Below are 25751 nucleotides of genomic sequence, written 5' to 3'. Positions count from 1 at the left end.
AGATGGTGTCCCTGGGGTGAGATGGACGGAGCTCCCACAGGGTCTGGGGAAGAAAGGGTGCTAAAAGCTAGAAGAAGCTTCAAGGTCTGAGAGGATCCTGAAAGGATCACAGGAAGAAGAAGGGAACCTTCAGCTCATTTCCAGGCTATAAGAATTTCTGAGAGGACAGGACACAGAGAACAGGAGTGCTGTTACGGGGTCTGCTGCTCCTTAGAGAGCTCCTGAGTTAGAAGCAGCAATGGCTGGAAGTGTAGAGCCTCTCGTCCCATGGGGCCATGATCTGCCAGAAGAAAATTGTGTATAATCCCTGCATTATCTCTTTCTGATTTAAAATAGCCACTTTGGTGTCATATATGCTAGTAAACAATGTTTGGCAGTATTCCAAAACAGAAATATTTTTGCCCTTGCTGGTAAATTGTTAGCAGGTTCCCTGGCACATTTTGTTCCAGCACTATATGATTGGGAAGCCAGCTCAGGTAGAAGACCAGCCCCAGGAGCCAGGTTAAACTTTGGGACAGTGGGACAGTTAGGTAGGCCAGACATGAAATGCTGCCTCAGGTGATGGGAATCATCTTGGAAACATCTGAGTTACTAATTATAAATGTAGCCTTTGAGGTCACTCTAATTAAAAATGTCAGGTTTCTAATAAAACCTCCATTTCTGAGTCCAGTAATTTTTCACATCCAGTCCCCAGCTCTAGCCAGCCCAGGTTCCTGTGTCACTGGGGTTATGCCAATGCCATCCCTGGCAGTGTCAGCACTTCTGAAAGCAGAGCTGACCAGGGGGGCTAAAGGATACCCCTGCTTCATTAGAGCATCAAGAAGTGCAAAACATGAACATGAGGTATAAAGTGTTTTTTTTAAACTACCTTTTTCCTCAGTGATCTAAATGTTAGAACACCAGGACAAATGCTCACTTTGAGATCTCCAGGCAGCTCAGTGCTGTTGTGTGCTGAGCTGCTTGTTGGCACCATCCAGTCTTCCCAGTTCCTGCACTGGCAGCCTGCCACAAACTTGAGGGTCACCCCTAATTTTCTTATTTGTTCTTGATTGAATGCCACACAATCTACCAATTTTCATAAATCTACATAGATTTCTATATTTTTAATTAATGCATCTTTTTTGCAGTTTTTAATATATGCTATCAATCAGTTTCATGAACTGTGGGGAAATAAAACCAGCTTAATAAAGCCGAAGGAACAAAATGGCACTTTTTAACCTAAAATCCACCTTTCTTCCCAGTGCCAATGTGCTTTTGAGAACAGTTGTTAGGAAATGAGTTGCATTCTCTAATTGTTCTTGTGCTTCTGTATGGAACAGACCTGCCATGAATAACCTGCTCATGCAGGCACACGCCAATCCATTTCCCTTCTGGGAATTACTTTCTCCACTTCTAGAGCACTTTATCAGCAGAACTGTTTGTGATGTCTTCCTGAGGCACAGCATCCCATTGCTGGGCCAGAGAAGAATAGAAGCAGCAGAGCAGCCGGATAACCCCCATGTTTCCTGTAAGAGGAGTTCATTTTCAGTGATGATGGCAAAGGAGACCAAAAAGTCAGAGAGGGAGATAGAAAGCTTGCATAAAATATATTGAGAGATTGCCTGTTGATTCTCTTCCTTTCTCATGTATATGCAATTGAGGTTGATTTGTGTTTGCCAAGATAGTTAGGATTTGTATAGATACCTGGACTAAAATAGCTGAGTAACTGTGCTGAATCTTCGTCATCCCATTCTAAAGCCCCAAATATGGGATAATCTATTTTGGTTTGGGTTTCTTTTTTCTCTTGCAGCAGCAGCATTTGTATGTTAAGCCAGAGAAATCAAGACAAAAAAAGCAAAAACAAATTATGAAAGTTCAACTGTGGGACTTTATTTGTCACATATACTCCGTTATAAAAATATTTATTGATTTTAGGTAGGATACTTGTCATGTAATAGGAGAAATTGTTCATTGACGATGCTGCATCTGGGTATTCTCAACAGACACTGTTTCCATGTGGCAGAGGGGAAAAAAATAGCAAATAAATGAACACCTGCTCTACTTATTTGTCCTTCATGCTAAGAGTAAAGGGAAGATGTTTTGGTAGGGTACATTTTGGTAAGATACATTTTGTTAGGACGTTATGATTTTGCCAGGATAGTCCAGGTGAGTTTCTGGATCCTCTCCAGCTCTGTTTTAGGTTGATACCTAAAATCTTTAGGCCACACTGTTGCAAAGGTTTTGTCTTTTGATATTAGGCAACATGATGAGCTCCCTCCCAGGCCGTTGGAAGAACTGTATGCATAATAATTGTAATTTTTCTCCCCTCATGTGTTAGCATGAATTTGCAGAGGTGAAGTATCTCTTTGCAGGATTAGATCCATGAGCCTTTCGTCAGGTTCCATCTGGATTTACCAAGTGGACTGTAAAATTATTCTAATCCTAATAATGCTCAGTACAGGACATGCCTTCACATAGCAGGTTGCCTTTCAAGTGTAATTAAAGAGTCCTCAGATGTAGAAAATAATGTGAAACGTTATTTAGATTTCAGAAGTCATAACATTTATCACAAAGATAAAACAAGCCAATAGTTTAAATTAATATGGACATTTCCAGTATGATTATTTTTTTTAAAAAATGAGTAGCTTTTCAAAACTGTGTTTTCTCAGCTGTCAATTTCTGACCTTGGTGATTATATACCATATAATGACATTTTGCTTCCTGAGTACAATATTAAGGACTAATCTGAGTTTTGAAATGGCTTGTCCCTCTGTCATTTCTCTTTATAGCATATACTCTTAAATTTTAATGCACTGAATATAAGCTATGCCTTTTTTATAACTACTATTACATGAGAAGGAGGATTTTCATTTGGTTGGAAAGATTAAAAATAATTTCTGGCTACAACATTCAATCTAACGCCAGTTGGTGTTTCATGCACACAGGAAGCTGTTAAATTTATTCACCAGGTGTAAAAGGGAAGGTAAAGAAAATCAATCATTTGAAGGGAGCACTGTGTTGAATTAATGTATATTAGGACCCCAAATGGATTTAATTCTTCCAGAAAAAAAAGAAAAAAAAAAAAGAAAAAAAGGAAAAAAAGAGGCCTGAGTTTCTGGTAGTTTAATTCAAAGAAAGACCTTGAAGTCACCTCATTAATATTAACATGTTACATTTTAACATACATTGTTTTCATATATTTAATTGATTTTTCTCTAATTTTCTGTAAGTCTTCTTAAGTCAAGAAGTTTGTCGTTTAAAACCAGACATTAGAAAATTAACTGCAAACCAAGCAGGATATTAAACTCCTTTCTTCATCCTATATAATACGGGTATAGAAATATGTTACAGGCGTAATTGTGATATGACTTTCAAATTTATGCCTCTTTGGTTTCTGAGAAAAGCCAAACACACACTTCAGCAATTGTACAAGAAACATGCATATATAATTGAACAATTCATCTAGGCTTGTAATAATTTGCATTTAACTTCCATCAAATGTCTGGGTAAACTTACTGTTATTAATATTTCTATAATTAATATATTTCATAGAAATGTTTGCACAAGAAATGTAGTGCTAATATTTACACCTTACCAGCCAAGAAAATAAGAAATATTATATGGTTATGCAAAAGTCATACTGTAAATACTGTCAGTATATTGTACATCAATCATATGCAGGCAGAGAGCATCTACTACCTCCCATGTGATCATTAATTTGTGAAAACAGCAAAAAAAGTCATAAAAAACATTTAAAATAACAGAGAGGAAACCATGTATTCACTACTAATTATTTGCCCTGCTTTGCTGGTTGATCATACTCAGAAAGGCTTTACCTACTTGTCTCTTCTTTTTATCAGGATATAGGTAGTGTAGTCAAAATATACACATAGGATTTGAATTTTTCATCCTCCTAAAATTCTCTGTTAATTCAGTGGGAAAGAGTAGTCCCATAGGATGCATACTGTGAAGTAAAGTAATTAAATCTACTGGTAGAAAGCAAAAGGATCTTTTCCCCCTTGTAAATTTCTGTGCAGGCTAACTAATTTTTGCAGGCCCAGAGCTCTGATGATACTTTGAGGGCCATGGTTTTCAATACTCTCTAGCACAATGCCAGTATATCCATGGGTCACGCGTTGCCAAGACATGTCCCATCTATGAAGATACACAGCTGACTACAGTCTCCACAGGGAGTCATCCTCCCAACTGCCCTGTCCTTTTATGGTGTACTGTACACAAGGTTTTGTCTGTAAGGGTCATATTGTCTCCTTCAAAAGTGGCCCATTTTCATCACCTTAATGCATTTTTGTACCTTGTTGTTGAAGTCCTTGTTCGCTACTGGCACAAAGCAGTATGGATTGCCCCGCTTTCAACATCTTCACCTCAGGATCATTTTGTTCTTATTGTTCTCATTCAAGTATGATTATTCTGCCCCCAAAGCACATTTTAACAATGTATTTTCTGAGAAGTGCAGCTGCAGAAGTTCCTTTAATTTCTATCTCTGCTCAGCAACAGTACTTTTATATTGTTTCCTTGTATGTCCCTCAGACTGACATATATTTCTGTTTGCTGTGCAATATTAATATTGAGAGGGCCAATATATTTATTTTTTTCTAGTTGTGGTTAAAAGGGTAAAAAAAAGACTGGAAAAAATCACTACTTGGACTCTCCAAGTCTTGCAGAACTGTGTGCTTTGAAGGTGCTTAGGTGGCCCGCAGGATAAATTATTATATACATCATTATTTTTAGTGTATAATCCCAGTACCTGCAGTGGAGCAGTGTTGAGCTGAGAAACTGCATCACAGAAGCAGCATCCATCCCAGGACACACAAAATTCCTACAACAAATGTCCCAAGTTCCCATTTACTGCCATTTGCTCCTGCTTTCGTTTTCCAAGGTGCTCTGCTAAAATAGAAGTTGAGTTGCAAGCACAAGTGAGAGAAAGCCATCAACTGCCCGCTGCTGCTCTTAGCTTTTATCTTTGGCCTTTATTTTCCATATGCTATGTTTAAAGTTCTGGTGTTATCTAGCAGAAGGTTGGGCAGAGCACAGGAGTAGACACCTATAAATTCAAGTGCTGAAAACTGCACATCCTCAGTTTTAACACGTACCACCTCTCTATTCAGTTGTTCAGCATTCCTGGATAAACGCTATTTTGTCATTTACGAAATCTTAACAGAATGTTCTTGTTGGATCCACATAGCATGAGTTATTTCTGTAGGGTTTCAATCAGAGATTCTGATACTGTAGTGATAATAAGTATTTATATTTCAACTCCTTTAATTCTTCAGTTCTTCAGTTAAAGGTTTTAGAACACTTTCCCACTCCTAATTAATCCTTACGCTATAAGTAGTTCAAGAACAGAGCATCTAATCAGTGTCCTGGTTCTTGGGTCCCTTCAGACAGAATCCTCACCAAAGGGTGGCTTGTCCTTAAGTGCCCAGCTGAGCTCAGACTGTGGAACTTAGTTACCAGGTGTAAATGTGATGGGATGGAAGACATTTCCCTGCTCATGGTTACTGCTGACCTGTAGATGAAGTGTTGTTGCCATTCCCACCTTCAGAATGCCCAGACAGTGTGGGAATACACTGTTCATGACAATCCCCTCAAAGGAAGTTTGCCAGAGAACAAACCATCACCCTAGCTACCCAAAAGGATTTCTGGTGAGCACTGAATTAATTGCCCTAGCATTAGAGCCAAGACAGTAAATCTGCATTTTCAGCAGTCTCATAAACCATGTAAGGCTATGGGTGATTCCTGTGGAGCCAAAAGAGGATATTCTATATCCTAAAAAAGAGTTATTTCTTCATTTCTTTTCAGAGCAATACTTTGCTCTGATGCTGCTGTAATTCCATGTATTATTTCTTGCTGGGAGGTACTTTCTTGGCACATTCACAAGCAATGGCAAAAAAACTGCAGACGTAAATTTGCAAGAATGCTGGCACAGATCTAGCTTGAGTATCACCTGCTGTCCTTCTTTGGCTTGTCTGAATCCTAAACTGCTGTGCATGTTCAGGTTCCAGGAGCAGCATAACCGTGGAGTTCAGTATGAGTAGGTTAAATTCACTCGCGATGTCATCTAAGCTACTTCATTTGGAGCTTGTATCTCTACACTGCTCTGCCATCTGCATTGTAGTTAGTCATCCAGGCTTCAGATTTTCTTTCCTGAAAGAAAACTGTAGGAGGGGAAAACTTGATCTGAGAGTGCATGCGTGCGTACTGATTCCTGTGCTAGCTCTTTGTCACAATCAGTGCAGGAGGCATCCTCAGGCAATGCCGCTTATTTTTTCCAATCTACCACAAATGCAGGCCTGAATTTCACTGTTTCCTCATGAAGACTGTTTTGTGTGTTTGCTTCCCTTGCCATGGACAGCCCCTTGCAGTGCTGTCACAGGACTCTCCAACAAAGCAGCTCTGCTTTCTCCACCACACACACTCTGCCTCTTGTGCTGTGCTCCCTGCAGCTACCAGGAAAGAGAGTGCAGCCAGGTGGGGATCAGTCTCTTCTTCCATGTAACAAGTGATAGGACAAGAGGAAATGGCCTCAAGTTGCATCAGGGGAAGTTAAATATTAGGAAACTTTTTTTTGCTAAATGTGGTCAGGCATTGGAAGAGGCTAAGGAAATGGTGCAATTACTATTCCTGGAAGTGTTGAAAAAACATGTAGGTGTGCTGCTTGGGGGTATGGTTTGATGGTAGACTCAGCAGTGCTGGGTTAATGCTTCAACTCCATGATTGTAAAGGCCTTTTCCATATGTATTCTGTGTTTTTTACTGTAATGTCTGTAGAGCTGTTGCTTTCTCCATGTGTCAGTTCTTGCTGTAGGTAACGTGAAGGACTATGCCAAGCTGACAGATTTTCATCACCATCCTCAGAGGAGTCAAGTGTATCATTCCTGTGCTGTACTTCTTCCCAAATCAGCCACCTACTCCTCCCACCACAGAGTGCACGCAGAGTTAAACTGCGAATCCAAGGAGGATCTTCATGGCTCCACCATTCTTTGCCATCCAAAGCTGTTAACTCATTTGCTTCCTGCATTAGGCTTACAAGGAGTTGCCTGTGGGACCTTCTGTTTGTGTAAAAGATGTGTAAAAGATGCTTGTCGGGTGTGCTACTACATTTAAACTTTTAGCTAGTAGAAAGTGTATCTTTAGCTATTTTTTTTCAGCTCATAGAGCTATTAAGTCCTTTATGATTTGTTTTGGATTTGAATATGAAGCTTCAGAAAAATTTAACTAATTTAAAAGGGAATAGCAAAAGCAGACTCAAGGTTCAATGGAAAACAAAAGTCAGAAAGGAAAACACCAAAAAAATGCAAACTAGTTCTGGATTCTGAACCATCTCCTCCAAGTTTCTCAGTTCTTTTAACCAGCTGAGCTAACCTAAGCCATACAGAAAATAAATATTTTTATGAAATATCAGGCTGTTCCTGTGATATCTGCTGACTTATTAATGGGTTGCCATATTATTCCAGGTTCACAGGGTGCTATAAAAGGCTTTTCAAATCAAATCAAATCCAGACAGCCTCTCCAGAGCTCTAGGGAAAGTGCCATCTGGTCTTCCTCTCTTTTAGCTGCTCTTCTTTATTACTGGTAGGATCATTCATATTCTTACAACTGTGAAGCCACCATTAGGAGAGATCAGCTTCTTAACTAGCAAAGCAAGTTCTTGTCATTGCCCTTGATCAACTTAAATTGCTCTCTTGGGCATCTGTTCATTCAGATCTAGCTGAATCCTTTTAAATTCTCTTTTTTCTGTATTTTTTCAAACTCAGTCCTCATTCAGAAGGGGGACTTGAGCTTTCACTCTGCACTTGTAGCAAAAGAGATGTCACTTGAGGAAGGAGAGTATTGTAATGCAGAAAAATATTATTATAGCAATAGCGCTTGTACAGTCCTTTGCATCTTCAAAGTCCTGTGCCAGCTAATTTCTAAATTAATCTAAGTATACACTTCTATTCATTTGTACTTATGAGGATTAGTCTTAGGAACTGAAACTATTTAAAAACTGTTCTTATGTGAAATTTCATGTGTGCAACATTGAAAGAAAATTAATTTATTGCCTTGCCGTGGCAACTAAATTAATTTACATTGTCACTGTTGTTTATTTTGCCGTGTGGGATGTATGTAAGTTACAGCAATGGAATCTGACTCAATGTGTACTATTTTACCATATATTTATAAAAGGATACATTCTCATTGGATTCAGACCACAGACAATGGAGTAGTTCGTGAAACTTGTAAATCCTCTGTGATCTCAGCTGGAATTAAAAGTTTGATAGATTTCTGTACTCGAAAGGAATGATGATTCTATTTCACCTACTACCCTTCAGAGTGTATAGGCAGGGAAATTCCCTGTAACTAGGGATTGCCTTTATTAAGTGTAATAAAAGGCCTCTACAATTGAGCTCAGCTGATTTTGATTAGAAGAAAGGTAGATCTCAGAATTAACTAAACTCATACAGATTTCATGGTAACGCTTAGATTAGGGAGGGAGAGCTAAATTAGTGCCTGTGCTGGGAGGAAGGTGGGAAGTGACTTGCAGCCCTTGATGCTCTTTGTCCTAAATGGGGACCAGGATAAGCTGGGCTATTGTAAAGTGATGCAGACTGAGGCAGAGCAGTGGGTTGAGCCTGCCATGAAAGAAAAAACACCTGTAAGAAACAAAGTGTTTTTACACCCCCGGATCGTTGGAAAGCTTAGGCTTCTTGTTGTTACTGCTCTTCTGGATGATATTATCTGATAAATATCTAGTCCTTTTTTAAATCCTGCTGGGCTCTTTGCTGTAGAGGTACTCTCTGACAGTGCCATCAAAAGGCTATGAGATGAAAGAGTGTAAATCCAGGGTAAAAATGTATCCAGTGTAAGTCTGACAAAAAAAAAAAAATAAATTGAAAATTGCTAAATACAGGACACTGGATAAATATATCTTTAGTTTTCAAGATGGCATTTGCAAGGATTACTCCCCAGAGTACTGGTCATCCATACCATCTGGTGTGGCCTGGGAATTATCTCTGTTGGTGCACATTTTGTCTCCCGAAAGTCCAGGTCCACACTGTGGTCATCCTGGAGATCTAGTTTTGCTTCATTGATGTGCAAGTAACCAGTACTAGCTAATTTGTGATATTGATAGTATCTACCTGTAGTTATTTTTAATTTGAAGTTACCTTTGCTTCTTCTGCTCTTGTTATTCAGCTGAATGCCCTAATTTTTCCCCAGTGGTCTGTGTGCTCAGTTTAGACAGCAAATGAGATATCCATGGTATGTAGTCAATATAGTCCATGTGATCATGGAAGAAAGAAGTAATGTTTTGGTAGCAAATGGGAACACTATTGTCTTTTTGTTTTTTTGGGTTTTTTTCATTTTTAGATCATTTCTATTTTGCAGCTTGAAGCAAAGAACATCAGAGTCAATACCAAATGTGTTTGTTACAAATGCCTTAAAAATATACACTCTATATATATATGTAGGTATTCAGAAATCTGGCAGCCATATGGGATTTTCACACACCTGTCAGTGGAGTGAATGTGTTTGAATGTGAAATCTCACATTCTGCACCAGAGTGTAATAACAGAGTCCCAAGGACATGGGTCGCGTGTTGAGCGTATCAAATCACTTCGAAGGTGGCACTTCTACAGAGCACCACATTGTTGACTATTATGGCAGTATCAGCTGTATTACCCATGGAAAGGTAACATGGAAGCCAGGAAAACTAATTAAAAATTGCAAGTGTGAAACAGGATAGCAGTTTCTCTTGGAATGGTGGATCTTATGTAATGCCGCAGACTCTGGTTTATGTATGCCACCTACACACAGCTATGAAATATTGCCGTGGCTTACATTAGTGAGATATTGGTCACTTTTACAAACATTTTCTTCAGTAAGTGGGAGCTGAATTATAGCAGGAATGTTATGTTGGTCAAGGACATTCAACCGTGCATTGCTTGTGTCTTATTCATGTGGCAGCAAATTGTTATAAGGCAGTGTCATGTTTACACAGATCCTTGGGAAGCCTCTTAGAGTCTGAATGGTTAAGGCAAAACAAAAAAGAAAATAGGGCACTCTGGCACATATGGTTTGAAACTGTCTTTTATAAAAAAATAGGTCAGAAAACCCTAATTAGTGCACAAGACAACAAACTGTTGTAATCAGGCCATTTTAGGGAACCTCCATGATGTGCAGATGAAATATGTAAGCCCCTGAGAACAGAATTTGGCTCTAAAAGGCAAATCCAGTAGCACAAACTTCTTTTTCTTTTTTTTTCCCCTACTTCTTAATGAGCCAGGGTTTATCATTTGGAATACTTTCTGCACATATTGGATTATTCTTGGTCAGCATCACTGGAGAATCCAGATATTGGATCTCAGCTGTCCTTTCCTCTGAGAAAGACAGAGACATTAAAACCATTACTCTGATTAAATCCTGATATGTCTCCCCTACATTCTGCCACCCAACTCTATAGAGCTTTTCCTTCATACAGTCTTCTGTAGTAAGAGCCAGCAGCACATGCAGAAACACTGCTCATGCCTCTGGCCTGGAGTGATTTTTTTTTTCTCAGATAGTAAAGGTGCTGAACACAAAGAGACAAATGAGGAATGGGGTGGAACAAGCAGCTGAGAACAGGAGGAATGGGATATATATATATATCTATACAGGACTAGCTTTTGCTATGCATGAAATGCAACACCCTGTTCCCACATTGTGACGCACATCAGTCAGTCCAGATGGTGAGAAGGGTTGGGTTTCTGCCTGGGGCTGCCGGCACAGGCTTCATTTGCATTCCTCAGCCCAGTTGTTCGTGGAAAAGCATCCAGGCAATGCACAACCACTCACACAACTGTGCTCACCTTCCCAAGAACAACATTTCCTCATGGTACCAAAAACTGGGGGAAATGAAAGGAGATGGATTAAGTGTTCAGGTTCCAAATGGAACCCTCTGAGAATCATCACCAGTGATGTAAAAATAAAAAATCCTCTCAAATAAAGTGTTCATTCCCACTCTATCCTCAAACAAATAGCCTTGAGTTTGTGTAAAACACATACAAAATTCCTGGAGCTCAATTCTCAAAGAGCAACTTCTGCTCCTCCATAAAAAAATTGCCAAACAAATGCCTTTCCAGTGGCTGATCCCTGGCTGTGTTTTACCATTACCACAACCAGCTTTGCTTGTTAGGGACTAATTCTGAGTGTTAATTTGTGGCATGTGCAACAATTGTGATTTTTATAGCTGTAATTAATCCCATTTGAAAATGTTTAATTGATTGGATTAATGGTAATTAGGTGTTTGGTTCTGTTATTTTGTATCTATATATTGACATTAAAAACTATGCAAGCATATGGGAAAAACAAAGTATTGGAGAAGTGAATAGCGTTACAAATACATCCTTATAATTTAGAGGATGATCTTTAAACCTTTCAGTATTTTTAGGAGGATTTTAAAATGGGCACAGAATTTCACCTAACAAGTATATTGCTTTTAACAGTCATTCTGCTTGGAGTAATGCTTTTAGGTTGTCCGTGCTGATGTCCCTGGAATTTGCCTGAATAATTTCTATTCATGATAGTAGAAGTAACGAACCCTGCATTAGTTCGCTAAATGAGAACTGTGTCTTTAAGAAGGGAAGATTTTTATGAAGATTTAGGAAAAAAAAAATCGAGAAAATTGTTACCTAGAGGATACTGAAGCTACATTTACTACTGCATTAAGAAATGTTTAAGTGCAGAATTAGCGTTGGTAGATGGTTTCTTCTCTGAGTTTTGCCTCTCCCCCAAGTGCCGTTGCTCATTCCACCTTAACAAGGTGCAGTGATTGACAGGTAGAGATGTTGCACAGAGCAGAAGGTGGGAGTGTGCTCTATTGGTTTGTGCTTGTACATCCTGAGCACCAATTACTGTCACTGCTGCCAGCACTGATGTGTTTATCAGGATGAGTTATAGCAGAATATATGTACACAGGCAGTGTGTATGCTGGATGACCACCCCCTGTGATGTAAAATATGAGAGTCTGGGAGCTACCGTTTTATAATTCATCAGGTTCAGCAGCTGAATGTTGTTGGTTGGCTTAGTTATAAAGGCAAGTGTGAACCGAACAGCAGACAGGAGCATCTTGCATTGAGAGTCCTGCAAAGCTGCATTTGGTGACTGGGCTCCGCTTTTGTTCAAGTGAATTCAGTCCTCGGTGAGTGATGGGGGTTCTGTCGAGCTAAAGCTGTTATTATATAAGCTGGGGAAACCTGCCTGCTAGTTTAATGTGTATTTTGCTGCTGGAAGTCCTTGTCTGTGGTTGTTTTTAGATTTTGCAATATTTTCAGTTGTGTACGTTACTGGCACAAAATGAGATGAAAAGAAAAATGCAATGATGAATTATTCACCATCGTGCTGCGAGGATCTCTTTCCTAGCTAAAGTTACTTTCCTTTAGTGAGTGTGTTGGGGGTTCAAAGAAGCTACAAACCCGCAAATCTACCTGTCATTAAATTGCTTTTATTAGCACTTAAAGAGAATGATGGTTGTGGCTTTTGTAACAAGAGGAAGGAAAATAATAAGCAAATATCAGAATCATTTACAAATTCTTTTTGTACATGTGGCTTTTCAGATGCAGCATTAAATCTTTTATGTGCAGTGAGGGGCTGCAAAGAATTTGAATTGTAGAGCTTTTTAATTAGATCCTCAGTAAATCGGTAGCTTCTTTCTGGTTTTGTGGTAATATGCTTAGTATCACATTAAAATGAATGATTCCCCATCTTGCATAACAACAGTGCTGAAATATGTTTAAGATGAAAGGCAAAGGGAGACTTTGAAACAAACTGTAGAAACATGCTATAGCAGAGCTATGCCCAGAAAGATATATTTCCTATAGCATCTGCATGACTTTTTGGATTTCACCAGCTTTAGATTCTTTGCTCTAATTATCACTTGCTTCTTTTTGACCTCTGTATCTTTTCAAGCAAGCTCCGTTATTATGTCAACATTATCTTGCCAGTAACCTTTAAAAATCAGTAAGCCTACAATTTTTTTGTTGGTTTAATCAGAAAGGAATTGAAAAGCAGAATTTATAGAACTGAAATATTAAGATTGCCATGTAATACCTATATGTCTCCCCAGGAGGGAAGTAGTCACGAGTAACAATTTTACTTTTTCTTTTATTAGCAGCAGTATTATAGTCATTGCTTTTGTCTCATTGTACCCAGTTTGGGATTGTTTTTTCATTCTCTGTGGGTTGGAGAAGCAAGTTTATGATATCTAAACATCAAGAGAGCTTGGCAGAACAGCACCTGTTGTCTTATTGCTGTATTATTAGTACCTGGAGGGAGATGCTCTCTTCCAGAGACCTCTCACCTGGTATCACTCCAAATTGTTTACTCTGTAGTGATTTAGACTTGTATCGTGACTTCTCACTTAGAAATAATTCGTTCAATGAGTTATATGTGAAGCATCAAAGCTGCAGGACTGATCCTGGTTCAATTAATAAGGTATCTCATTTTAGTATCAATTTTTATTTAAAGAGAAAGGCTATTGGCAAAGTGGCCTTTCCCACTGACTTACTTTGCTTAGCAGATTTGGACTTACTTTTTATAAATCATAAATTTGAAAAGAGCAGAATTTTTTGGTGACAATTATTTCCTGGCAGCCTAACAGACTAGAGCCTATTTCTAGGAAAGAGTGTATACCTTTGTCAGCATTACTTTATTTAAGAGTATTGCACTGCTTCTTAAGCATTCAGATCTATTTTCAGTGACCCCTGTGCCAGCAAATGGGTTTCTTGAAGTGTGAGCTTCTGGCTTTGCAAGTTCTCCTCCTTTCAGAAATCTGTGATACTGCATCCATCTGTCTAGGCATTTATATTGCATGCATCACAATGGTGTAATCTCAGCAATATGAACATTAACCATGTAAATGTATGTACTGTAACTTAGGAAGTATAAATTAGGACAGGAAAAGCAACCCAAAAAGGAGAAAGTTATGATATGGGCATATGGGCTTTTGTGGGAACCAGAGATCCAGACTCGCTATTTGTTATTACACAATAAATAAAGCTGACAACTAATTCAGTCTCTAGGCAATGGTATGGAGGCTTGGGCACAGATGAGACCAGCTTCTCCAAGTTCACTCCAAGCAAGATAAGGAAATAGCCAGAGGATGTGGCAAAAATCCCATTTTATCCTGGGTGCATGCCTACTGCTCCTTTGTGGTCATATCCCAGGAGGGATGCTGAAAGAAAAACAGAGACTGAGAATTGTATTTCACATCATCTCAATCTGGAAGAAACAGATGTTTTATCTGGGCATTAGTTTGGTGCTGTGATCCATGCCTCCCACCTGGCAGTAAGCAGCAGCAGTGCTCTCCATGGAGTGCTGTGTCTTAAATGCCCTTAGGGCTGGTCCAGGAAGCAGCCATCCCTGTTGTTAGTGCTACATCCTGCTGGAAACACTCTGCACCACAGCTCCAAGAGTGTGTTGGCTTCCTGACCATTTCTGGATAGAGGAAATATTTTAGGATTGATGCATAGCACTCTTAAGTAGCAGAAATGTGCTCTCCAAGAGGAATCTTGGTCTGCTTTTGCCTTTTGGTTACAGATTAAACCAACCCACATTATCTTTTGTATAAAATATAGATGCCCAGGAATAATATCTTAGATAAAAGTCCTGAGCTTAGGAATTGATTTTTTTATCTTTTTCCTTTAGTCTGAAATACCTCCTGTTTACCGACCTTCAGGTTTACTGTTAAGTCTCATGGCAACTTGTGGTCAACATTTTTGACAAAATTGATTATTGGATAAGCCAGCATTAATTTTTGGAGAGTTATTTTTTGGTTTGCAGTAAATACAGCTAATGTGTGACTGTACTCCTTGTGTAAAAAGTGATTGGAGATGGCAGCAGGGGTGTGTAAACTCGCAAGTTTGTATGCCTGATACACTTCTGTTTTGCTCTTTCAAGCACACAGTACACAAACCATGCTTTCAAACAGAGCAAGACATTTATAATATTGAGTCTTGAGCACAGAAACATCTAATGCATAAAATTGAAAGCTGTTAACTATATATTAACTCTTACTTTTTGTTGAAGAGACTGATAAAGTGGCACTGCTATTTTTAAGAATTCTCAGGTTTGAATTCAGTATTCAAGATGGATGTGAAACAAAGCTGTACAGACACTGGCAATGATAATGATGGGCTTTCACGGAGAGGCCCTTCACTGGAAAAATGGGTGAAATGATAGGTTAGCCATGTGGTATCCTCAGTGTTGGGAATAGCCAATACAACTTTATGGAAGGGAAGAGATAGCACATAGTAAAGGATGACAGTGTGTCAGTGGAAAGCAGTAGAGGTTTTTGTATATCCAGAAAACTAGGGAGAGAAAATCCATTTTAAAGGACTATCAAATACTCAGTGCATTACAGGAATAAATTTGACAACTGAAGCAGAGAGAGAGCTTGTTCATAAACACAGCATGCCCTTTGATGTTGGTCTGCTCTTTGTGCTGTGAGGGAAATACATGTAAGGTCTAATCCTGCAGAAGAGAATTTGGTTAGATTTTATATGATTTTACTAGCAGGAGGGGATATTCAAGCTATTAAATCCACAAGCTCACTTGTAAGCAAAATACATCTCATAGATGCTAAGTTCAGTTTGCTTGTGGATTCAAGTGCTTGGTTTGTTTGGTGGCTCCTGGTGTCTTGGTATCTGGATGCATTGTGCTATTATTTTAAAGAAAGAGGGGGGAAAGGAACTATTAATGTAAGTATTCTTTGCTGGGGGAAAATAGAAAACAAGAGCACCTTCCTTGCTGCCAGGTGGACAAATCGATCCCTCAGTCCTTGAAAATCCACAGGTGAAAAGGGTGTGTTCCAGGGTAGTAGAGATGGTTTTGGAGAATTCAGCACCAGAAATTAGTGGGAGCCAGATGTCAGTGAAATAAAACTACACTAATTACCTGTTTTCTGAATGGCATTTAATGTAGTCTAGATGACCAAAAGCATGAAAAGGGTTCATCGAGAGTCCTTTCCAAGCTCATGTCAGCTTTCTGTGGAGTTTTTCCATGTTTTCAGGGAGCATACATGGTCAGGAGGGTGCTGGTTCCTAGAGCTGTGTCTCCACTACAGAGTAGTTACAAGCAATGGAGAAGCTGCCCATAAATAGAGGTGTAGGATTTGACACACAACTGGGATCATCTCTGGCAAAGGCCCTACAGCTTTGAGTCCTGCAGGCAGGACTTGGATATATATCCCAAGAAAGCTGCACTGGAAGTCTCTGTACATTCCTCTAGGTGAACACTTTTCATCTTTTTTCATCATGACCATGTACAGAAGGAAAAAAATCTGCTGAGGCCCTCTTATGAAAGTGGACCCAGATGAAGGTAGCAGCTATAATCTCATCAGATTGCAGGCTGAAAGCACTCAGAAATACCTGCTGCTTCTCTGGTCCTCAGTTTTTTGTCCTGCCTGGAATAATTGAAAATGGAGAACGTTTGTCATCCCGCTTGCAGTAAGCCAACAGGAGTGATGCTCCTCTGCAGCAGATTCATTTGTTGAACAGCAGTGGTGTACTCTCTTCTGTCCTGTGCAAAGTTCTAATTAGTGGTTGGTGGCCTAAAGCTTGATAATAATAATATAAAAATTTTATTTTGTACCACATGGAAATGCTTATGACATCAACAACTTTCCACTTGGGAATTCTCAATGTGCTCACTCAAAAGTCAGCCTGATAAAACTGCAGATAGAGTCCTCATTCCCAGAATACTTTTGTAGTGTTAGCAGAAATCTCCTATTATTTTAGCCAGGCAGGAGAGTAATCTGGATTGACAAGAGGTTTTTTAAATCCTGTGAGTTAATGTCATCTTTACATCACACTGGTCAGTGTGTTGTGTTTGAAGAACCTGCAAAGTGGCAGAGTGAGACATGGGCTGTCCCTTCTCATTCATTCCTGTTCTCTTGAGGAGGTATGTCCCGTTCTGGAGACAGCACAAGCCCACCACTCTGTAAGCATGATTTGCAATACTGTTTGTGCTAGATTCTAGGGAAAGAATTAGTGCAGTGGCATTTGAGCTAAGCAAATGCTAATTTAAGAACCTGCTATTATCCCTTTTGTGTGTGGTAGTAATAACCTTTAACATTATAAAATTATAAAGAACTGATTTAACTGTGTTGTGTGCAGCCACATGCTGAAACTGAACGAGTGAACAAACCAGGCAGGCTAATCTATGCACTTTATTGTGGGGAGTTTTTGTTTTGTGGGTTGTTTTTTTTTTTTCTTCTATTGCTAATTCTTTCTATCTTTTAAGGAAAATTGTACTCTCAGAAGCATTTCTTGCTGCGTTGAGTACTGTGTTCCCCAAGTACGGAAAAATACCCACAGCAGCTAGTGATACTAGTGGCATCTAAGTAATTAAATATTACTCACTGAAGAAAATTTCTACTTTCTTTCTATAAATCTACTTACAAGTTTTAAGAAGGTGTAAACATAAATACAGTAGTACAGTACTTTTCATGTAAATAGTACTTTATTCTCTCTGTATTTATTTACAGTACTGTCAATCTCAGGTTTTTTTATAGGAGTAGATCTTTGACCCTCTCTACCAAAATATTCCTTGTGAAAGGAATCTATTATACCAGATAGAAAAGTAATAATAGGCAAAATCATTATCTGCTCTCAGTGTTCCATGGATTATCCTTCCCTTCTCAGGTAAGTGTTTCTGGTACACTTTCCATAGAAAAATGACAGTGCACACTGGCTGCTGCTGGCTTTGGGTTGGGCTGTAGTCCAGAAATGCAAAATGAAATTATTAGGTGAATATTAGGTGAATTATTAGGTCTTAGGTGAAACTTGGCCATTACCTGTAATGGTCTGTAGTTCTTCTCTTCGAGGTGCAACCGCAAGTGTTAAATACATCACTCAAATGTACCCATCCAACACAGAAACAAGTTTGAGAGGAGGGGAAAATAGCACTCCTCCATTCTAAACAGGTTTTCTATGTGGGGCATTAATTTCATTTCACATTTCCTTGTAATTTGTTAGTTAAAAAACATAAAAATTTCTGTAGATATTCTAGAATGCTCTTATTTGAATAAAGTGTTGAATGCACTTTATGCATTTGCTGTTCATGTTTGGTTTTTTTCTGTTCAAATTTTATCATCTTTGAATTATAATGGTAGCCTGGTCTTGTTGTACAAGATACCTGAAACAGCTTTATAGAGAAACTTGGATATTTTTATGGCAGCGATTACATGTTGGCCTTTTAGGGTAATGTGTTGATATTTGGCACTCAAATCTCTTTATTTGGTTTTCACTCTTTCATGTCTTGATACTGGCACCTGCCCCTGAAATGATAATTCTTGTATTCAGCTTTCTCCCATCTTTTCAGAGATGCAAATAAATTCTGCTTTGCTTTTACTGAATTCACTTCAGTGCATAGGTATTGATGGATAGAGATCTGAAGCAGGGAAAGTGCAAGTACTAGAAGCAAGCAGGAAGTACTGCAACTTTCTGTGCAAATTTCTAGTAGAATTACTGCGAAGTGCATCTGTAAATTTTAGTTCAGGATTTTACACCAATCATGAACTAGTCCAGCTTTTGCACTACACTATTCATAAGACTTGAAATTCAACATTTTTCCTCAATTATTTGAGATGCTTAATATAAAATACAGACTGAAATTTTCTGTTTCAGTTTATTTTTGGTATGCTTGCTTAATAGAAGAAGAAACAAGTTTCGTCTATAGATGCTGTCTGTAAACCTGTCAACTAAATCTTAAAATATGTTTGATCAAGAATTATTGATTCATATTTATCATAGGAGGTGTTTTTAAGATTTGAAATATGGGAAGAAAAATTACAAATACTTGTTTTATTTTAAATTAATCAGCTAGCTGGTATGTTTTCCTAGGAATCACGCAATAATAACACTTTTATCTTCTTTTACTTCTTATACCTTTCCCCAGTGAAAGGTTCCCATACCTGAGATCCTGGATTATGCTGAATTTTGGTATATTTGTTTTTAAAGTATACATGAAGGCAAAATATAAGTGATATTTTATGTCAATTTGAGGTTCAAAATACCAGAAATACATTTTTTGTTTTGTTTTGGGTTTTTTTTCAGGCTTGTATCCCTAAATATAAATATGTGTTGAAGATGTAGATATATATGGGGAGGGGGGAGAAATCAAAAAACAAAGACATAGATAGACAGAGCTGGAAAACTTCAGTTGTCCAAAACGGTCATTTGAGGGAGGGAGAAAAGAGAGGCAGAAGGAATTAGTGTTAGAATATTTGCTAAAAAATGGTATCCCTACTGGCAAATGCTGAAAAATGGTATCCCTATTGGCAAATTGCATTTTGATTAAAAAGTTGATTTTTCCATGAACAAACATATCTAATCTACTGGTTTTCTCAGGAAAAAATAAAAAAGGAGAAAAAAAAAAAGATAGTTGAGTTTATGGAAGTGAATAACTTGAATGCAAATATTGAAGTCAATGAATTTGGTAATGGAAATTGTAAAGGTGTAAGCATTGATGTGGAAACATCCAGAGCCTGATTGGGATCTTTCCTACACCCTTTGCATATAACTAAAAACCTGTAACTCAAAGACCAGCCTGAGAACACAAACGTAGTTAATGTGTCTTAACCTTGGGTTAACATCTGTGAGACCTGACTCAGCCTTTCATCTTCTGGTGGATATGTCTCTTGCTGACTGTGACTCAAAGTATCTCTTTAGATCTTTCAGACAAAGTTGTAGTTAAATGAATCTGCTCAGCCTGAAGGTCAAGCATGATTTTCATTTAGCCACTGTTCTGTCCTTTGACTTATTTGCAGCACATCTGTAATTGTGACTGACAGCCTTGAGGTGGATACCATAGATGTATGGAGTTTGTACTGAAGTCTGTGAAACACATCAGGATTCTTTTATAAAATTGTAAATTATGTTAACCTGTGATTTGTAAGATCCATCCTGTTTGAGATTAATTACATAAACTGCCATATAAAAATTAATTTAATGTATCATCTTGGGACATCTATTTTGTTGTGAAGCTCCTTCTCAAAGACACATTTCAGACATTATGACTGAAATTTTTGTTTCAACTTAAATTTTTTTTGTGAAATTGGTTAATGCAGAAAGCAAAGACCACTTGCATGCTGTCAAACTGCATTTGAGAGTATCAGATACGTGACATCTGCCACTGAAGATTATGCCTCAGGGAATTCCCTAAACATTATTTCTGAAATCTGAAATGCAGCCACCTCTGCTGATGAAAGGGGGAAGATGAATGTCAAACATGGCAATATTCTGCATTAGGGGAAAACCAAATGAAAACAATACTCATTTTGTATGAAAATATGTTTGTGGTGTGTGTGTGTGAATAAATATGGTTTTAAGCACTCACCTAAAAGTTTACAAGCTGCACACATTTCAGTATATTTAATTCACAAAAATACAGTCCTTAGTTGATTTTCCCTAGGATTTGTATTTGGACTCCACCAACTCCAGGTATTTCAAATATAGATTCTTAGTCATCATCTCTGGTGCTAAATGCCAGCAATTATAAGTACTGGCTGACTCATTTCTATACTCCATGAGTTTTCATGGCTGTTATAAAACTTTGAAAATGCTGACAGACCTGTAGCCATCGTGGGCACTGCCTGTATCAGGGTTCGATATTAAATGTAGCCAGATATTAAACCTTTATATTGCTGTACCCAGTTGTTCAGTAGCACTGTCACCAGGGAGAATAATGGCAGCCGGGGGACATTAATTCAGCTGAGTGTAATCTTTTATTTATTCTAATAATCTTTGCATTCTAAAGGGCTGAAGTTGTTAACTGTACATTATCCTGCCCGTGGGTTTTTCCAGCTCTGTGTTTCTAAGTATAAGAGGAGAAGGAGCTTTCCTTATATGTAACATTTGCATAGCTACAGAGAATTAGAGCTATTGTTTCACAGACCCACAGAATAGTAAAGGCTGGAAAGTAACTGGATTGTCTGTTTTAAGACCAGTCACTCTAGGGTCAGCAAGGGCAGGTTGTTCTGGGTCATGTAGAGTCAAGTTTTTCCCATCAGTTCTGGAAAACCTGTTCTTATATCCAATCATCTTTAGAATGAAAAAGGGTTTTTTTAATGTTTAAATGGAATTTGCTGTATTTCAGTTTATACCCAGTGCCCCTTGTCCTACTGCTAGGAAGCACTGAGAACCATCTTCTTTAAATCCCTCTGTCAGGAATGTAAACTGGCTAAAATTCTTTATGTATGGCACTACTGTCCTCGCCCGACCAGACCATTCTCTCATGTTTGAGGTATGACCTCCAATATGCCTTAATTGTGGCAAGGAGAAGCCAGACTTCTCAAAAGACATGTTAGTCCTTCTCAGAATTCTGAGAGTACTCACAGACTCTTCCCAGATATGAGGTCCTGGACATTACAAAATATCATTCTTTCTGTTCAGAATTTAAATTTGACACCACTACTTTCATCCAATACCTTTTCCCTTTTGTTAAGACCTGACAAATTCTTGCTTAGAAGTAAAGTTAACTTTGAAATTCTGGCGGGTAATGAGGATTCTGGGTTTGACTGCTATTCATCCTTCTATATAGATGGTAATTATTTCTGAATCTGCCTGCTGGAAATTAAACAGAATCTCATGCAAACAAAAGAAACCTTTTCTTAATTGGGAGAGTTGCCTACATGGCATAGAGTGTGAAAACAAAAGCACGCTTGCATAATCTCGTAGCTGGCTTCAGCATTGGGTTGACTGATTAAAGAAAAATCCTCTATGAATAGGGTATGGCCTATATAAAAGAAGTTAAAACCTCAAATTTGCTTGCATTTGTCAGCGTCCTCTTTAGCAGCCTTTCTACTCCAGAGATTTCCGTTCTTTCCTTTCAGTGTAAGTTGTTCTCATTAAGTTTTGTGATTACAAACAAGGCTTAGCACTATTAAATGACTAGATATTTTTATGGCCAAATGGGATTACTCTGATTAATTGGCTCCGATCTGTTGCAGAACTTGTTCTCCTGCACTTGCTGCAGCGACTCTTGTAACATGACAGAAGTACCATCCAACTGACATTTACCATGTCCTTTGATTCTGGACCTCTTCAGGAGTTTGCTTTCTTGTCTGCTATAGGCTGCTTATCACATCCCTTCCAGAATTTTTTATTTCTTTTGACATTGTCCATGCTGATGACTTCAAAACTGTGTCATGAAATTGTGATGAAGAATGACAAGGCTTAAAATAGGGACATCGCCGCACCATTCCATGTGGCCATTTGTTTCCCAGGTCCTCAATCTCAGCCATCATGTAGCCAGGCCAGTTTGTGCTCTTAGGTCAGCCCTCTTTACTCAGGGTAAGTATCTGTGGCAGATCGAGCTTAGGAGAGGTAGACAGAAACCTCCAGCTCTGAAATTACAAGACTCATGGTAGGTATGGTGTCATCCACCAGGAATTATGGCATTTTGGATCCATATTCCTTGATGTTTAACCCCATTATTCCTCATGGTTTAACCCCAGCTGCAAATTAATTCAATACAACTGCTCACTCACTTCCCCTATTCCTTCTTCTTCCCCCAGATCTACATGCTGAACATAATGTGAGGTAGCCTGGGATATTCCTTAGCTCAGGTGGGTCAGCTGTCCCAGCTGTGTCCCCTCCTGCCTCCTTGTGCACACCCAGCCTCCCCACTGATGGACTTGGGTGAGAAGCAGCAAAGGACTTGGCTCTGTGCAAGCCCTGCTCAGCAGTAATGGAAAAATTCCTGTATTGTCAATGATGTTCCCGACCAGAATTCAAACCATAGTCCCATACCAGTCACCATGAAGAAAATTACCTCTACCCCTGATAAAACAAGCACAGCTTGCAATGACAGATCCATGTGATATAAGGTGTCTGGCCTGGGATAAGCAGACCAGTCAAGCAAGCAGAGCAGTCAAAAACAAATAAAAACTAAATAGCTTCTTTTCCCTTCTTGTGGACACATGCTGTCTTACAGAACAGAATGGGCCAGTGCCAATAGAGTCGCTTTGCATCTACAGGTTTGAGGAGATGCAGAATTCAGAATTGTCTTGGACAGGGCTTTCATGTGCCTTGAAGTGAAGAAAATATTGCTGTCCACATTTGTCCACACAAATATGTAATGAATTAACCTTCCTCACCACTGTTTTGATAAGGCTGCACCGACAGCAGAACACTTCAGATTAACTCTGGAACTGTGAAGGTTCAGATGTTGCCCTGATGATCCTTACATTTATTTCTTTGGAAAAACTAGCAAACACCAACTTGGGTTGGTGCTGTTTTTGTAGCTGGGGATTCTGTGATGATGCATTGAAGTAGATACTCAAGAGAAATTGAAATCGGGTTCCTTGTGATACTGTGGAACAGTAAATAAAATTCAGAGATAGTTCCAGTTCCAGAAAGCAGATGCGTAACAAAAAGCCAGTGTTACTGTCCCTGCAATCTGACCTAGGGAAAAAAGTCCTCTTTCACCCCAGATATGGTACAACCCACCTTGGCCTTGCTCTTACAATGTCTGTTCATAGTCATAGGATCCAAAAAATGTTTATAAGTAAATGTTTATCAAAATTAATCATAAATGTAGAAGTTATGGGGTCTGAAATAATTTTTGATAACCATATCCCCAGAAGTGTTCTCTGTAGCTCTGAGAAGAGGATGCTTCTGTATTTGGAAATCCTGAAGTGGTGAATTTGTCAGAAAGTCAGGATTAGCTTGTAACAACTAAACCACCACTCTCTATGCCAGGGATACTTCAGTGGCTTTGAAAGCTTTACTTGATTAAAATACATTCAGTAAAGTCTTTTCTGTAATGACTGAAAGGTGCCACAGAGTGCTCATAAAACCTTGAATCATCTGTGTATGTTTTCAACTGGCATTATTTTGAGTGTAAGAAAAACCATGCATTTCTGTAGCAGCTTGACAGGCTGGGGGCTAATGCATGCACGATACTTCTGTGCCTGTGCTCTGATTTATTTGGAGCAGGGCATGTTTATGGCAGTGCTTCTCTTAACTAGCCAGGAGCATAATCCTGCCAAGTTCTGTTGTCAGTCTGATGGTAAAAATAATGTCAATAGTAATCAGTCACTGCCCAATTTCATCCCTCCTGCCTTCTTTTCTCCCAAGGGTAGCCACTGTCAGGTGATGCACATTGCCAGTTTTGCTCCAGTCTTGGAGGAAAAGGATTTTCCCTCACCACTCTCCTTTAGCAGGATGTGACCATTGCCCACACTGCTCTTTAATCTCCTACAGGAAATACTTTTTTTTTTTTAAGTCTACCTAACAAGCAGCCAACTGTTTGGATAAATGTCATGCTTAGCCTGACATTTCTTGCTGCTAGTCCCTGGATAGCCCAGTGAGCAGGGACTGCAGCCCAGAGGGTAATGGGGAAAGACATGTAAAGGTCATTGTGATTATAGTCAAGGAGATACTTTAAAGGAGAATATGAATATAAAACGTTGTAGTGGCTGGCATGCAAATTAAAATGTAAATAAGGTTGACAAGCTTTCCAGCAAGACATCAAACTGCCAAAGGGCAAATCTGTCTTCTCCAGGCCTTTTCTGCCCTTTGTGAGCACGCTGCAGCTGTTTCCTCAGCCAGCAACAATAGTAACCTCTAGGGGAAGGAGGAATAGGAAAGGCATAGTGATTCTTAGCAGCTGTCACATTTGCAATGGTTTCTCTTCAGAGTATTTCATAATCCTTTTTTCAGGTTACTTGCCTTAGAAATTTAGGTTATGCAAGCACTAGAAATTAATAAACAAAAGGATGTGTATAAACATGGACAAGCTTTCACGTCAGTCTTAGAGCTATGAAATTCTTACAAGCTTCATAAAAACAGGGTAATTGTGAGAGGCTATTCCACTTTGTTGGCATAATTAGATAGCGAAGAAATGGAGAAAGATGAGGGGAGAAAAGAGAAATAGAGTCCCTGATATAGGTCCTTCACTGAATTGTATTTAAACTGTAGCAGAAAGTAGAGAAGGTTGATGGGGTGAGAGAGGCTTTTGAAGATGAAGAAGCTGAGGTAGAAGTCACAAGATAAGAAGTCTTACAATTCTCAGAATAGATTCACCTTCAGCATCCTGGTATCAGAGAGAGATGTAAGTTCTTATTGTTATTATTTTTATTATTATTGCTTTGAGAATTCTGCTTCAATTCAGTTTTGTTTTGTTTTCAACTAGATGTTTAATTATTTCTGTTTTAGCATCTGGCAGAAATTCACAAGTGTATGTTTAAAAACAGATGTGCATTTATCCAGCAGCATCCGTTCCCAGTCTTTGAAGGGTGCTGCCCTCCTTTGCCTTCAGAGCAGCCACTTGGCATGTCCTGCACAGCAATGCCAGCTGCATGGCAGACCTCTCCAAAGCTGAATTTTGTTTTCCTTTGTCAGTGCATGACACTTGCTCCCTGTTGGGATGCTTTTAGAGGCCTCCTGTGCCAGCCATCTCCAAACAGGAATGGTCTGCTGCAGTCATAGTGTCTGCAAATGTCTCATTACAATCAATTTAAATGCTTCAGTTCCACTGAGAGCTAATAACACATGAAAGTCAAACTAGGCTCATAATTTCAAAGACACATATTTTTTTTGTAATGAACAGAAGTATTATGCCCCCTTGAAAGTTTTCTATAAAATATTCTACAGCTGTATTTGCAGTGTCATTAGGACTTCATATGGGTCTTCTAAGCTTGAAGTAGCAAGATAATCTTTGTTTTCTGTTTACCTTTAAGAAAATAACAAAACTTTATTTTTGTCCTTTGCAATTTTACACATTTACAATTCC

At 38.8% G+C, this 25751-nt stretch overlaps 1 protein-coding gene across 29 annotated transcripts in view; it reads left to right on the top strand.

Annotated features, from left to right (window-relative positions):
• The window catches only part of DLG2 (discs large MAGUK scaffold protein 2), a 982417-nt gene that overhangs the window by 853480 nt on the left and 103186 nt on the right, over positions 1-25751 (top strand). Inside the window, exon 1 of one of the 29 annotated variants that reach the window (XM_039718603.1) lies at positions 11798-12156. The exons of the other annotated variants lie outside the window; for them this stretch is intronic. The gene's annotated coding sequence lies outside the window, so the exon portion shown is untranslated. Of the gene's footprint in view, positions 1-11797; positions 12157-25751 lie in introns of those variants that run through there. 29 annotated transcript variants of the gene reach the window in all.

Source organism: Passer montanus, unplaced genomic scaffold, assembly GCF_014805655.1.
Source record: "Passer montanus isolate IOZ18808 unplaced genomic scaffold, ASM1480565v1 scaffold4, whole genome shotgun sequence".
In the NCBI taxonomy this organism is placed as follows: Eukaryota; Metazoa; Chordata; class Aves; order Passeriformes; family Passeridae; genus Passer; species Passer montanus.
This window is presented reverse-complemented; position numbering and strand designations above follow the sequence as displayed.